The sequence below is a fragment of the Elgaria multicarinata genome, chromosome 9 (assembly GCF_023053635.1).
Source record: "Elgaria multicarinata webbii isolate HBS135686 ecotype San Diego chromosome 9, rElgMul1.1.pri, whole genome shotgun sequence".
NCBI lineage: Eukaryota > Metazoa > Chordata > Lepidosauria > Squamata > Anguidae > Elgaria > Elgaria multicarinata.
This window is the reverse complement of record NC_086179.1, coordinates 8,971,168-8,988,095: the sequence shown is the minus strand read 5'-3', so window position 1 is coordinate 8,988,095 and position 16,928 is coordinate 8,971,168.

Below are 16,928 nucleotides of genomic sequence, written 5' to 3'. Positions count from 1 at the left end.
AAATGGGTGGGGTAGACTGAGAGAGAGAGAATATGAATGAATGAGACACAATCATAGTTTAGCCATAGATGGAACCTCCATGCACAGTGGCAGTATACCTTTGAATGTCAGATGCTGACCACTGCAGGAAAGAGAATGGTGGACTAGATGGAAGGTCCAATCCAGCAGGGTTTTTTTGTCTGTCCTTATCAGGATTGTGGGACTTGGGATCCCGGGTAGTAGGGCTAGGTGCATCCAATGAGGTTTATGTGCTGGAGAAAGGTGAAGAAGATCTCTCAAGACTATCCGGAAGCCATTTCATGCAGTTTAAAAACAACGAGCGATATCAAAGACTACAGCAGGAGTGTGGATCTTCAGGCCTGCAGGCCAAATTTCCCTTGCCTGGGCTCCCAAGTAGGACTCCAAGAGCCACGCCTCCTTCCCTTGGCCACACCCCTTTCCCCCACTTACCAATGAATGGGTATTTTCCTGACTTGTGTGTTTTCCCCTCCATTCTAAAAGATTGAAATGCCTCTATGCCTTTGGCCTTCTCTACATGAGGCTTTTATTGTGCGCTTGTGATTGGTCACTCACGGACCTTTGTGGACCCTTTGCACAACATCGTCAACCTCCAGGGCCTCTCCCGTCCTTTGTGACCAACTTTGAGGCTTTTCCCTTAACAGGGAAAATGTGGGAATAAATCTGAGAAGTGTGATATTGCTGCAGGTCAGTGTGCAATTGCAGTATGTCACAGTGCCATCTAGTGGCTGATTACTGAAACATACAGAACTTGCAGCCCAAGACATCCTGAAGAAAGGAAGCGGAAGCACGTGAAAAGAAGCCAAGTTTGATCCTGCATAGAATCCGGAAGCAGAGGTTCCGGTAAAGCTGAAGGATAGAAGCATAGTGTAGAAAAGCTCTAAGTTCTTGCAGTATGAGAGCTTTATAGCACAATCCTATTCATGTTGAGACCAACAAAAGTCCTACAGCTCCCAGCCCTGGGGAATGCTGGGAGTTGTAGAACTTTCGTTGGTCTAAATATGCATAGGATTGCACCCTTAAGCTAAAACTGGCGCACAGCTTATAAGACCTTGTTTGAAATGGAATTTGGCGCTTGTGCTGGAAAAAGTCCAACACCCCTGTGTTATAAAAATAGGAATAATACGAACCAATTTGTGATTTAAATCCAATAAAAGCAATCCGGATGCAGAAGATTTGGTTTCAAAGAAAAAGATTTTATTCCAACACTGCAGGTAAAATAGGAAAGCTTTGCTCAAAGGGTTCTCCCCTCCACACCAAAATGGAGAGAGACCCCGAAGTGACGTTAACCTTGAGTTTTATACAGAGGACAAACTTTAAAGTTTAAACCATTGTAATTGGCTAGCAGCCCAATTCATCACAGTTGATGTCACTTCCAGAATTCTTGACATGCTCAGATAGGGAGGAAATCGGTTAGCTTTGCATATTCTCCGTTACTGCATGACCCCTCTAGCAATGCACGTTGGGACATACCTATCCCAGATTACTTAAGTCCCCATTGTCTGGAGAGATTTTCCCGCCTCTGCTTCCCTTAGCCAATCCCAGTTCACCATTCCCTCCCCGATTCCCGCCGAACCGTGGGAAAAGAGAAGAAAAGAGAAGAAGACTCCGAAGACGACATTAATGGCTACCAGAACAAAGCTATCCCCAGAACATGGCGCTAGACCAGGTTTCATTACTACCCTATTTCTTCAATTCTAAGACACACCTTTTTTCCCATATAAACATCTCTAAAAATGGGGTGCGTCTTAGAATCGCGGGTATGTCTTAGGTTTTTTTTTCTCTGTTGATGGTACTGAAATTGGCATGTGTTTTACAATTGATGGCGTCTTACAATCGAAGAAATACGGTACTTCTAAATGAACCTGCCCTTTACCTCTATATTCCTAATGGGTAGACCGGGCCCTCCATTCTATTCTCTTAATGGACAATCTGGTGTCAATACAAGTTCCCTTAGTTTTCTATGGGTAGACCAAGCCTCTTTAGTGGTTGCAGCTCCTGCTTTACACGAAAGTAAGCGGGCTTGCTCTGTTAAGTAAATGGGGTTTTCCTCTCTACCTGGGAGTAAAGGGTCTACTCTATCTAAAACCAAAAGGTGATGATTCAAAGTAGGGAAGTGGAGGATCTGAGAAGAAAAATGGACGAAGGTAATAATAAGAAATCAGCTAAAATGTACATATCACCTGGTCTTTCGTTTGGGGGTGGGGGGTTCTAAATGTGTTAGGCCCGTCTCCACTACAACCCCACCCCCATCTTTCTTCACATTCGCGCAGCAAGAGGCCTACAGCTGTCACTTTTAACAGGTCTTCACCAGGAGAACGGACTTGCATTCCTTCCAACACAGCCTTCACGCCTTAACTGCAAGCAGACGTCTGGCTCGTGTCCTCGCCAGCTCAGCCATCAAAACAATCCCACTTCAGCCTGTGTCGGACACGATTTCCTCAGCTCAGGGGGCCTGTCGTTCTGGGGAACCTGTCAGCTACAGTCTGCTTGGACTTCTGCCAGTGAGCGGAAAGAAATTTCCCTCTTAGCACTGAAGCTTCTTGGCAGCAGCTGGCTAGGAAAAGCCCTGTCCTGCCTGGCGCTGGCAGCAGGGTTCAGGCAGAGGGAATTAAAAGATGCGAGAGGTTGCGACCACCTTCCTCCACTGCAAAAGTTGCCAGCTTTTCCTGGGCAGGATGCATTTCTTTATTTGTGATGACATTTATATCCCACCTTTTCCCCTCTTGTGAGGAAACCTAGGCGGCTTACATGGTCCTTCTCCTCTCCATTTTATCCTCACAACAGAAGGTTTTATCCCCAGAAGGTTCAAACATATAAGACTGATTCTGGCCCGCTTGCATTGGCTGCCTATATGTTTCCGAGCCCAGTTCAAGGTGCCGGTTTTAACCTATACAGCCTTACACGGCTTGGGACCGCAATACCCGATGGAACGCCTCTCCTGACACGAACCTACCCGTACACTACGCTCAACATCTAAGGTCCTCTTCCGAGCGCCTATTCCGAGGGAAGCTCGGAGGATGGCAACAAGGGAGAGGGCCTTTTCAGTGGTGGCCCCCCAATTATGGAATGATCTCCCCGACAAGGCTCGCCTGGTGCCAACATTGTTATCTTTTCAGTGCCAGGTCAAGACTTTTCTCTTCTCCCAGGCAGTTAACAACATATGAGCTACGGCTATTGGGCGGTATAGAAATGTAATAAATAAATAAATATGTTGAGTTTTTTAACTGACACCAGAATAGTTGTTTTAAATGGATATTGTTTTATTTATTTAACCTCTCGTTTGGATTACTGCAATGCGTTATACGTGGGGCTGCCTTTGAAAACGGTCCAGAAGCTTCAGCTGGTACAAAACAGGGCAGCCCGTTTACTAAATTGTTCATGTAAAGAAGTTTTTGGTCTAAGCCAGCTTCCTATGTTAAAAGTACAGGGGGTTTACAAAAATGAGAGAGGTGGCGATCTTATTTGCTGCCTCCCATTTCCTGTTGCCATGTTCCTTTTTGATCATAGTGGCACAGTTGTGTGCACATTTTGTGTGTATAAGCCTTCCTTCCACAACCTGGTCCCCTCCAGATGTGTTGAACTGCAGCCAAACATGATCCCAGCTAAGGAAAGCTTGGAGTTGTAGGACTTTTTTCTCTGTAAACAATGTGGATAGGAATAAAATAGTTACCCTAAAGAAAGAAAAATAACTTTTGTTTTTCAGTGATGCATGCTAGGGATGTGCTGCGCTTCTAATCGGACCGGCAAATTAGAAGCGGAGCGGGGTGCTTCGCCTCCCCTTAAGGCCGAGGTGAAGAGGATTGGGAGGCCGGCGGAGCGTGGCGAAGAGGATCGAGGTGAAGGCGGATCCTTCGCCTCGATCCGGAGCTCCGCTGGAAAGGTAAGTGGGGTTTACCGGGCCCTGCCGCTGTCGCTGTCGCCCATGCGGCGACAGCGGCAGAGCAAGGTAAACCCCCCCTCCCCGCCCTCCTCTCCCTTACCTGCGTCCGTCAGCGGTCCGTCGGCGTCTTCAATTGAGCCCGTGGTTCAACCAGGAAGTCTAGCCCGCACTTGCGGCCCAGACTTCCTGGTTGAATCGCGGGCTCAATTGAAGAAGCTGACGGACTGCGGACGGAGGCAGGTAAGGCCCCCTCCCCCTTGGTCCCTTACCGGGCTCTGCCGCCGTCGCCACACGGGCGGCGATGGCAGCAGGGCCCGGTTACCCCCCCGCCCTCCTCTCCCGGCCTTACCTGGCACCACTCCCCTCCACTGCGGAGCTCTGATTCGGAGCCGGAGCTCCGTGGCGAAGAGGAGCGGAGTATGGGCGGAGCGGTGCGGAGCGGAGCTGGCCGATCCGAAATTTTCGGATCGGCCCATGGGGCGGAGCGGGGGGTCCATGCACACACCCTAATGCATGCATAGGTGATAGGAGGCAACACCTCAGAAGAGGCATTCCATGCTAACTGAGAGAGAAGGGGAAATGCCATTCCTGGAAACTGTGCCTCCTGTGAACCATCCAGAGACCTTTGCATTTTGGGTGGTATAGAAATGTAATAAATAAATAAAGCCCACACCACCCATAGATTTGTAAGTACTCACATTACGAACTATTAACACTTGATGGCAACACACACACACACCCAAAAAAAACCAGAAAAACTGTCTGCTGCTGATTAATTAGGGGCACAATTTTAATCAATAAAAAGTTTTTAATAGGTTAATCTAATCAATCAATTGATTAAGAGGTGCAATCCTATACCAGTACTGGTGTATCTGTGGCTGAGTTTAAATGTGGGTATAGAATTGCACAACCCAAGTTGCAGCCCTAGAAAGGATGCTCCTATGGAATTGGTGAGAGGGAGACCATGCCCTCATCTACACCAAACAGGATATTGCACTATGAAAGCGGTATGAACGCAGTTTATAAAAGGCAGAAGCCACACTATGGTACTGAAGTACACTAACAACTGTTGGGGCCCATTGACACATACCATATACCACTTTCATACCACTTTCACAGTGCTATATCCTGCTTGGTGTGGCTCTTGCCTTTTTTATATACTGCTTTCATACTGCTTTCATGGTGCAATATCCTGCTTGGTATAGATAAGACCCAAGGCAGGAGGACTAGTGTAACATTGCTTCCATCTAGGTTGATTAGAAACCAATGGTGTAATCCAGTTGTTTCAGAGGCAGTGCAAAATAACTAGGGGGCTGTCTATATGGGGGGAAAGCCCCGGGTTGGCTCCACCGTGGTGCTGCGTTGTTTATACAATACAGAAGCCACTGCAGAGCCATCCCAGGGCTTTTCCACGAAGCTCCAAAATAAAAAAAAGTTGACTTTTTTCTCTGAAGCAAGGCAACAACGGCACATCTGCCGCCTGTTGCCACTCCGGAGTCGTGGCGGTGGCATGGCTGGGCAGATGGCGACCCCTGATTGGTCTCCATCTCCCAGACAGGAGAGAGGGGGCAGGCCAGCGAGACGAATGATTGCTGGAATGCCTCCACGCTTCCTCCAGCATGGGGAGAAGGAAACGCTTGGCAGGGAAAGCCCCACAAGGTAAGGTGGAAAGAAACCGGGGAGGGAGACGCAGCAGCGCTAGTGCGGCGGTGCGCAGTGGCATGTGGTGGCACGGCAGAATGTGGAGCGGTGGTACACAGGGCAGTGGCAGCTCCTCCTCCAACTCCATTGATGGATGCAAACCCCACACTCGCTTGTTGCCATGGGGACAACCCCGCAGGAGCGCAAGCATGGGTTTTTTTTGGGGGGGTCGCTTCATCACACCAGCGTTATACTGGGCATTCACTGCGAATTACATGCAAAGGACTCCAATGTTTTCTACTTTGTAATCTGATTTTATTGTGAAGTACTCCGATGCATCCTGCTGTGATTGCACTGCTTCCCTGAAAGAAGCGCCGGAAATAGAACCGCGGAAAGAGCGACTCTTCTTACTCCCCCACAATCCCAAGGCTAATTTTAACATACTTCCTTGTCCTTCTCCGAGCGGCCACTGGGGGCACAGAAGGATGATTTTTAAACTTCAAATTAAACAAATGCTTACATCTGCGTAGGTTTTAAAGATAAAGACATCAAAATCGGCACAGTAATAGATATTAAGGAGGGCTTTCAGTATACCAAATTTGAATCGGTTTGGGTCATCCGTTGATTTTTTGATGATTTTTTACATTTCCCCCCCCCAAACCCTTTTCCTGGTATGCAAAGGATCTTAGGAGCACCGCCGCCCGGGGTGTGATTTAGCTAACAACAACAACAATGTCAGCTTTATGCTATGGGGATAATTCGAGGGAAACGGGTACGTGGGAGGTGGCAGAGAGTTGAGGTGAGGTGTTGGAGGACAGAGCTGTGTGTGCCCCATAACTTTCCCTGTTTCAGGCACAGTGGAGGATGCTGTCTTGTCACCAGTGTTGAAATAAGCAGCTAGCAGTCCAGTTTGCTTTTGTATATGGAATGGAGGTGAGTTGGGGCGGGATGCCATCTTGTCCTTTGCTTCAGGCTAAAAAATGCCTTGGGCTGGTCCTGCCACTTCCCAATCCTTGGCACAATAAGGGTGATAACACTCAACCACAAAAATTCACTTAGAAATGTAAAATAGATGCAATATATTAGAGATATAAGTGATATATACAACAGTTTGTAATCAATCTACAGAACAACTTCTCATAGCTGGTACATATTCTTAAATCCCTTTAAAACAAATCCACCAGTGCAAAACCTCCATAATAACAATTAATAAAGAAAAACAGAAACAGAAAAAATGTCCAATGTTACAAGCACTGAAGTTCACAGTAGCATTTTACGTTTTTACAAAACTGCCTAAGAGCAAAAAAAATTAAATAAATAGTTCAGAAGTATATTACTCATGCACAAAGACAGGCATATAGATGACATTCATAAGGTGTCTATCAAACATTCGTAATGAAGCATCTAATAAATAGAGCATCTATTAAACATTCATGATAAGACATCCAATAATTTCATAATAAGGCGTCTAATAAATAATTTCATAATAAAGCGTCTAATAAAACAGTTGTCCGGTACATATCCTGTTTCGAAAAATCTTCGTCAGTTGGACGCAACTTGTTCATAAAGGGAGCCGTGGCTGTACATTTAGGGTGGAACCCTCCAACATTGTCACCATATCATTTTCACGTTTCAAACCGCCAGATAATGCTCTCAACTACTTGTTGTATTTGTGGGGTGAACGCCAGTGAATTCCAAATTGTTGCAAAGATAGCAAAGTTTAAGAACCTAAGAAGAGCCACGCTGCATGGGACCCAAAGGCCTGTCTCACGCAGCATTCTGTTCCTACAGTAGGCAACCAGAAACCTATGAGGGATCCACAAGAAGGACACGCGTGCAAAGCACACAAGAGTCCCACAAAAGTTAAGTATTTTCTACGTGATTCCAAGAAACAATGGGGAAATTACGGGATTCAAACTCTGGGGACTGGCTAAAGGGATTCTGAACTGAAGGGCATTTTGCAGCTGATGGCTCTCCCAAAATTCTTTGTCTGCAAAGTTTCTCCAGACTTGATTGACATGTGCTTGGTTTGAACATGCTGTGAGAAATTGCTCCTGCTGCTAACATGTCTGGAGTAGAAGGGGGAGGATAAGGCTACCAGTGGCTACTGGTCATGAGGCAGTATTTCTATGTACACCAGTTACGGGGTGCTTGCATGTCAAAGGATGCAATTTTCCATTAGGGATCACCCCCAGTATCTCTATAAATTAACCACGTTGTCCACCTCCCCTTACTATTTCACCTCCAGTGTGTTCTTTCCATCTTCCTTATTATTATTATTTATTTATATAGCACCATCAATGTACATGGTGCTGTACAGAGTAAAACAGTAAATAGCAAGACCCTGCCGCATAGGCTTACAATCTAATAATTAATTAATTCCTTTAATTTTATGTTATCCAGGTAGGATGATTTACACAGCACCTAGTAGTAGATCTACTCTTAGTAGTGAAACTACTAAAAAGAATGTTTTAGTAGTGCTAAAGTGTGGATCTACACAGCACTTAGTAGTAGATCTAGTGCTATGATCTACACAGCACATCTACTCTTAGTAGTGAAAGTTAGGGGTGTGCTCCGCTCCATTTCGGATCCCCAAATCCGAAGTGGAGCGGACCGATCCGCACCTCTGACACCCGGTTCCGGAGCAGATCGGGGGAAGTGCGGAGTGGTTCGGAGCGGTTCGGAATGGTCTGAAGCGATTCGGACCATTCCGAAGCTCCGAACCCAGGTAAGTGGGGGAGGGGAGCTTACCTGGCTCCCCTGTCCGCTGCCGCCACGGTCTGTGCAGTGACGGCGGCGGAGCCAGGTAAAGGGGGAGGGGGGCTTATTTGCCCCCCATTTCGTCCCCCCTTCCCCACTTACCTGCCTCCACGGAGGCAAGTAAATGGGGAAGGGGGGCAAAATGGGGTCCAAATCTCGATCCAGACCTCCGGATCTCGCTCCGGTTCCGGTGCAGATCGAGGGAGGTTCAGATCGACCTGAACCGGTTCGGGCCAGATCCGGAAGGTCCGGATCGGGATCCAAAGCAGTTCGGGGTGGTGATGCACACACAGCCCTAGTGAAAGTGCTAAAAGAATGTTAAATTGTATTGGTCATGCCCTCTATTTCTGATGTTCAAGCTGTGAGTGCCGTTACTTATATAGGCAAAAGCGTAGCACCCACTTACAAAGGGGAGCTGTCTGTGGGCTTGGGGGAACTCCAAGGTTTGCTGAAGTGTCCCTCCCCAAAAGCTTTGGGGCATGGGGAGGCTAAGGGGCCAGAGGTCACATAAAGCTACCTGACTGACTGTTTTGTGAACTGCCCAGGGAGCTTCAGCTATTGGGCGGTATAAAACTGCAAATTATTATTATTATTATTATTATTATTATTATTATTATTATTATTATTATTATTATTATTTGCAGGTCAGAGAAGGAATAGAAAATCAGGGAACAAAATGGAGTATTTTGGAAGAGGGCATGGCTGGCTGGCTAGTGAGCAAGAGTACCACACTGCAACCTCTTGTTGCAGATTCTCACTTGTTCCACCCTACATCAGAGCTTTCCTCCCAGCAGGTGGTGCTGTGATGTCAGCATTTGAACAGCGCATCCGATTTTTCATCATCACGACTCCGTGAAGGCTTAAAGATGTACATAAAGCATGTTACATGAAGGGGAAGTTCAGAAACTGCCCTGGGGTACACCAGCCATTCCTTGAATGAAAGCTTCAAGTGCAGCTACGATATCCCAGTTTAACAGGAATCCCAGTTTAACAGTCATATCAAAAACTAAACTTTTGCAAAGCAAAAAATAAATGCTATCTTTCTTTAGCACATGTTTATCTGAATGTGGGGAGGGTGGAGCACAGGTTTTGCATGCAGAAGGTCTCAGGTTCAATCCCTGGCTTCCCCAGGTAGGGCTAGGAAAGCATCCTGCCTGAAACCCTGGAGAGGTGCTGCCATTCAGAGTTGACAATATTGGTCTAAATGGACCAAGGGTCTGATTCAGTTCCTACATTCTGATGACCTTTCATTGTACCAGGTTGGTATCTCATCTAGGTATTGAGCAGACATAAACCTTCTTACCTTCAGCAAGGTGTTTCAATTTCCTTAGACCAAGACATCCTTTTGTCCATCAACTCTCTACATGGGTCTATCCGACTACTTTGTTTTCCAAACTTGAATGGTGGTATCTGAGAGTCAACCGATCAAGAGAGAATACAACGACTTTAAAGGACACATCCCAGATAGATTTGCAAATCTTTACTAAGCACTTTGAGCTTCAAGAGTTAAAGTATATGGCTGGTGGTCTCTGAAACTTTTTTCAATCCAGAACAACGTCATTATGGTATCAAAGAATACATTTTGATTGCTCAAACAGCCTAAGAGAATAACAAGCTTCAACTAAGATGAGGCAGATCACAAAAATTCCTAAATATGCACATTATAATCAATAAAAGTACAATGAAGATAGGAGTAAGCATACTAATAGTTTCTTTTACACTGGAGTTAGAATCATAGAATCATAGAATAGCAGAGTTGGAAGGGTCCTACAAGGCCATCGAGTCCAACCCTCTGCTCAATGCAGGAATCCACCCTAAAGCATCCCTGACAGATGGTTGTCCAGCTGCCTCTTGAAGGTCTCTAGTGTGGGAGAGCCCACAACCTCCCTAGGGAACTGATTCCATTGTCGTACTGCTCTAACAGTCAGGAAGTTTTTACTGATGTCCAGCTGGAATCCGGCTTCCTTTAACTTGAGCCTGTTATTCCGTGTCCTGCACTCTGGGAGGATCGAGAAGAGTGCAGGATACACACCCTCCTCTGTGTGACAACCTTTTAAGTATTTGAAGAGTGCTCTCATGTCTCCCCTCAATCTTCTCTTCTCCAGGCTAAACATGCCCAGTTCTTTCAGTCTTTTTTCATAGGGCTTTGTTTCCAGACCCCTGATCATCCTGGTTGCCCTCCTCTGAACACGCTCCAGCTTGTCTGCGTCCTTCTTGAATTGTGGAGCCCAGAACTGGACGCAATACTCTAGATGTGGCCTAACCAAGGCTGAATAGAGAGGAACCAGTACCTCACGTAATTTGGAAGCTATACTTCTATTAATGCAGCCCAAAAGAGCATTTGCCTTTCTTGCAGCCATATCGCACTGTTGGCTCATTTTCAGCTTGTGATTTACAACAATTCCAAGATCCTTGGTTAAAGAACCTTTGAAGTTATTCTAGCAATAGTGTCTGACTTAGCCCAAGGTGCTAGTAAAAAATGTAGTAGTTTTCAAAAGCATTCCCTTCTTGGAAGGTTAAAGACCTAGCAATACAACCCAACTTAGCAGAAATCCATTCTTTTAAGTTTTCTGTAGGCGTGAAACAGTTGAAATTAAACTTTTGGATGCAAACAATATCTGATTGGACCTCAAGAACTTGCAGTCCAGAAATCTTTTTTCTTCATTACTTTTTCAGATGTTTAAATCTGCAGTCACAGAGGGAAGAGCGCCATTTTTGCCCCAGTGGACCACACAACACAGAGATATGGTTCAATTGAAATTAATTTTCTAGCTCAGGGCTGGCCAACCTTTTGCACTACAGCTCCCATAATCCCTGTGCACTGGTGGGAGTTTATTATCTTCCTTTACAGATAATGCTTTACAGTGCAGTGCTGTGCATGTTTATTTGGAAGTGAGTGTCACTGGTTCAGTGGAATTTCCTCCTTAGAAAGCATGTTTAGGTTTGCAGCCTAAAATGCATTTCTGTCTCTTTCTCCAGTTTTATCCCATCCTGCAGAACTGAGTAGGGCATGCTGCAAGTTGTAGGACTTAAGAACATAAGAAGAGCCCTGCTGGATCAGACCAAGGGTCCATCTAGTCCAGCACTCTGTTCACACAGTGACCAACCAGCCATCGGCTAAGGATGAACAAGCAGGACATGGTGCAACAGCACCCTCCCGCCCATGTTCCCCAGCAACTGGTGCACCCAGGCTTATTGCCTCGAATACTGGAGACAGCACACAACCAAGATGCACAGGGTTGCACCCTAAAGAATCACATTTAAAACCAGGCAGTTATAGCAGTTCAAAACTGCAAATAATTCAACAGGAGTAGCAGACTAAAAAGAATGATTCAACCCAAGCCAACTGCAGCTCTGGAAACGCAACTGTTACAGTTGCGAAAAGAAACCACTGTGTGAGATAAAACAGCGGGAGGACAGACTTACCAAACGGGAGGCAAAGGACCCAAAAAAGTAGGTGATGGTGAGCTGGTAAACATGACTGCAAACCACACATCCATTTCCCACGATAACCAACTGATTTACATTCACTTTCCCGCTTGCTGCGCACGGAGGAGTAGGACGGAGCAGAGACCATACTTTGCTCTTTATATTCTTCTCCTCACTTACTTCGGTCTAGTCAAGGCTTGTCAAGGATCCTCCATCCCTCAAATTTAGCAACGTTAAAAGAGTTTCCAATTATTGCTTTATTTATTTCTAAGATTTATTAGCCACCCTATAGCGAATAGCTTTCAGGGAGACGTACAGTCAAAACTCCGACGAAACCCCAAATCCATGTCAAGCCAATCAAAAGCACGTAATAAAAACAATCAATTAAAAGCAGCAGAAGTTGAAATAAAAACGCAGGAGGCATCACAATGTCTAAAAATATCGGAGGTAAAACCGCTTAAAAACACAACGCAGCAGCAGAAGTCTGCAGAGGATTATTTCAAAGGCCTAAGAGATTTTTTTTTAAAAAAAAATGTCTGACACCTCCCTGACCTGGGAAAAAAAAAATCTGTCAAGCTTGTTCTACCTGCATTGCTCTGCCCTAGAATGTTCATATTCTCATCCTGGAATTCATTTCTTGATCTTACTAGAATGATGTAACTGGCTTCATTGCATGTAATTATGTATGTTTAAAGGGATAATATCCATGGCTACTAGTCCTGATGTTTATATCAGAGATACTGTGCACCAGTTGCTGGGGAACATGGGTGGAAGGGTGCTTGTGTCATGCTTGTGGGTTCCCCACAGACAGCTGATTGGCCACTGTATGAACATAATACTGGGCTAGAATGACCCATGGCCTGATCCAGCTAATTTCCCTATTGACAGACTCCATGTATATATACCCCCTGCCTTTCTGCCAAAGCACTTTTAGGCAATTAATAATATATAATAATGGCTTACAAGGTAAGCAACATTATCCAAAAGGAGGGGGGGGGATGAATGGAAAGGTAAGAGATTAGTATGCACACATATTTAATTTATTTATTACATTTATATTCCGCCCTATATCATTAAGATCTCAGAGCGGAATACAGATAAAAACATACAGTATAAAACAATAAATATGCACAGTTAAAAACAAATTAAACCATGATCCAAGTTAAAGCAATGTATAATTTAAAAGCAGTGGGTGTGGTACACACACTCACACAATATTATTATTATTAATTATTATTATTATTGCATTTTTATACCGCCCAATTAGATGCTAGTCTGTACACAGCCAAAGTAGTCATGTTTTTATCCCACCCAATCCAACCCCAATTTTTAATTCATAGAATCATAGAACAGTAGAGTAGGAAGGGGCCTATAAGGCCATCGAGTCCAACTCTCTGCTCAATGCAGGAATCCACCCTAAAGCACCCCTGACAGATGGTTGTCCAGCTGCCTCCTGAATGCCTCTAGTGTGGGACAGCCCACAACCTCCCTAGGTCATTGGTTCCATTCATCATACTGCTCTAACAGTCAGGAGGTTTTTCCTAATGTCCAGCCATGTACACCCCAGCCTTATTTCTGGGAAATCAGTTCTGTTGAGCTCATTCATGGGACTTGTTTGCTGTGCACCCTTCCAGGAAGAGAGAGGTAGGACCGTGCACAGGGTGTATGTGTTGCATTGAATTGCACTCAGTGAGTCTTACTTCCCCGTAAGCAAGCATTACTGGACATATAATGGCTGTGAGAAGCCCAGATCATAGCTATATTAACTACTCACAGTGCAATCCTGTGCATGTGTACTCAGAACAATTCCACCTGGGTTCAGGTAAGTCTCAGGTGAGTATAGGATTGCAGCATCAGAAATTTAATTTCTTCTTACAATATCATACTTAAAACATAAAAAGAGCCCTTCTGGATCAGACCAAGGGTCTATCTAATCCAGCACTCTGTTCACATAGTGGCCAGCCAGCTGTCAACCAGGGACCCACAAGCAGGACGTGGTGCAACAGCACCCTCCCACCCATGTTCCCCAACAACTGGTGCACACAGGCTTCCTGCCTCGAATACTGGACATAGCACACAACCATCAGGGCTAGTAGCCATTAATAGCCTTCAGGAATTTATCCAACCCCATTTTGAAGCCATCCTTCAAAGCATCTTGTGGTAGTGATTGCCATAATTTAACTATGCGCTGTGTGAAGGAGTCCTTCCTTTTATTTGTCCTGAATCTCCCATCCATCCGCTTCATGGGATGACCCCATTGAGTTCTAGTATTATGGGAGAGGGAGGGAAAATGTCTCCCTGTCCACATTCTCCACACCATGCATGATTGTGTACACCTCAATCATGTCTCCCCTTAGCCTCCTTTTCTCCAAGCTAAACAATCCCAGCTATTGTAACTTTCCCTCCTACTTCTCCCATAGTTAGGCGATCAAATCCATCTGCAGACTTATTTGGAAGTCAAATCTTACTTTTGAGTAAGACGTGGGTGTTGAATGTTAATGGGTCAGGAAGTCCCCACTCTCCCATGAAGCCCACTGGGTGGTTTGGGGCCAGTCACTGATTCTCAGCCTAACCTACCATGCAGGGCTGTTGTGAGGATAAAATGGAGAGAAGGATCATGTAAACCGTCACCTTGAAGGTGGAAAAATGCAGGATATAAATGTAATAATACATAAAAGAATAAAAATAGATGGCACATTTACAGAGTGAAAAAATAACCCACAGAGGACCAGGCAGCAGGTCTGTTTGTTTGGATCCTACCCTGCTCCCCTGATGCACCCCTAAGCACTAGCTGGGACTAAACTTGGTGGAACTACAGGAAGCCAGATTCCGGCTGGACATCAGGAAAACTTCTTGACTGTTAAAGCAGTACGACAGTGGAACCAGTTACCTAGGGAGGTCGTGGGCTCTCCCACACTAGAGGCCTTCAAGAGGCAGCTGGACAACCATCTGTCAGGGATGCTTTAGGGTGGATTCCTGCATTGAGCAGGGGGTTGGACTCGATGGCCTTATAGGCCCCTTCCAACTCTTCTATTCTATGATTCCTTGGGAGTCGTTCCGAATACGTTCCGAATAACCCTGCACTTGCAATCGCTTCGTGGGAAATCACCTAAGCCCAACTTCCTCGGCGGGTAGAGAGTGCCAAACTCGCCATCCTGCTGTGCTGTTTCCTCGGGAGTAACGCCCCAACAGAACTCTGGATTCACTTAATAGGTCCAACGGCAGTTCGAGGCCACAAGATTTTTTTTTAAAAAAATAATTTTATTTGCAGCTGCTGGGGCAGGGGCGGAGGGGGGGAGAAGCGGTGATGGAAGGAGGCGACGCGCACGCAAAGTTAAAAAAAAAAAAACCCACCCCAAAAATCCGAGTATGAAGCACATGCGCAGTGAGCGGATGCCATATTGGAAGGAGGGGAGTAGGAACGGGGAAGGGAACGGATCGCGCTCTTGGCTCGCCAGGGGCGCCGCGGGTGGGGCGGCTGAGCCATTTCGTGCCGGGGGAGGGAGAGAAAGGGGAGAGGGGGAAAAAAAAACTTCACGCAGGTAAGACGAGGCGCTTGGAGCGAGCCGGGCGGCGGGTGCGATTTTGCTTGCGGGGATGAAATAGATGGATGGATCCGAGGTTTGGGGCGGGCAGGCGGCGGGGTGGGGGGTGTCTTTCACGGCAGGTTTATGAACCGACCAGGGTGGGAAATGGCTTTTCTGGCACGGACCCTTCGAAGCCATCAAGTGATGGAAAAGTGGGGTTTTTGCTTTCCTGAAAATGCGGGGGGGGGTGTCTCTCCATTGCTGTTCTGCGCAGAACTCGTTCACCCCCCCTTTTTTTTTTTTTAAAAAAAAATGCTTTAAGTACAGCCCGATTCTGTGCACGTTTACTCAGAAGTAAGGGTGTCCTCCTCCTGGGCTTTTGCTCACGAGTAGGGGGTGCCCGCCTCCGATGGTCCGAGCTGCGGTCCGTCTACTCGGAAACAAGTCCCGCTCAGTTGAATGGGACGCACGCCCAAGTCAGCGTGCCGTGTTAGAACGCAAGCAGCCTTACGCGCGAGATCCTAGCCGGAGTGAGGCGCGCCGAAACGCACGCGTTACTCAGGATGACCCTGCGCGGTTTGGGTACAACTCTGTGTATGCTTCCGGTATATGTGTGTGTAAGTAAACCTCCGTTGCGCACCCCAGGACTGACTTCGGACGAATGCTATATAGCTTCTGGTCTCCGTATGGTTATTACCCGTTGCGAGACACGCTTTGAACGTGTGAATCTGCCTTGCCCCCTTGTTTTTCCGGCTTGACCCACGAGCGAATTGTGCGCTTCACGTTTTGGCTTTCTGACTTAGTTGGAAATGGCGCCAGATGAACAGATGACTTTTTCTTTTTTATTCTCCCCCAACCTTTTTTTTTTTAAAGTAGTCTTTTTGTGGTGTGTGTTTTTCTGATGGTCTCATGTGACCTCGGCTTCGAATTTACTAGGGTAATTTTTGAGGCTGTTACTTGGGAAGGGGGCCGGAGGGGGGAAGCTTAGAATAGAAACCTCTCTGCGTGTGAGTGTGTGTGCTTGTGCAAGTATGTATGTGCCTACATTTGCTCACCAAACTCCCAAATGGGCTGGAATAACGCGCGACTCCCTTTTCCTTGCTGTTCTTCTGGGTATGCAAACTGCCGTGAATGGCTATTTAAAGCGGTTGTCAGTTTCAACATGGCGGGTTCGGGCATCTTCACAAACGCAAAATAAACACGTTTTCTTTTACAAAGGTGCGGGTAGCTCGGAGAGGCGGAGTGTGGGGTGTATAATCTGCGCGATCCTAAAGACGCAGTGTGGTGTAGTGGTTAGAGGGCTGGGCTGGGGACTCGGGAGATCCGGATTCTTGTCCCCACTCGGCTGTGTAGTTCATTGGGTGACTTCGGGCCAGTCACTGACTTTTAGCCTAACCTTCGCAGGGTTGTTGTGAGGACAAAATACGGAGAAGAAGGAGGAGGATCGTGTATACCGCCTTGGGCTCCTTGGTAGAAAAAAAGACGGCGTACACGATCCTCCTCTCCGTATTTTATGTTACAAATAATGCAAACAGCACAGGTACTCATGCATATTTTTAATCTTTGTAAACTGCGTAGAGAGCTTCGGCTATGGGGCAGTATTTAAATGATGATGATGATGATGATAAATAAATACCGTATTTCTTCGATTGTAAGACGCACACTAATTT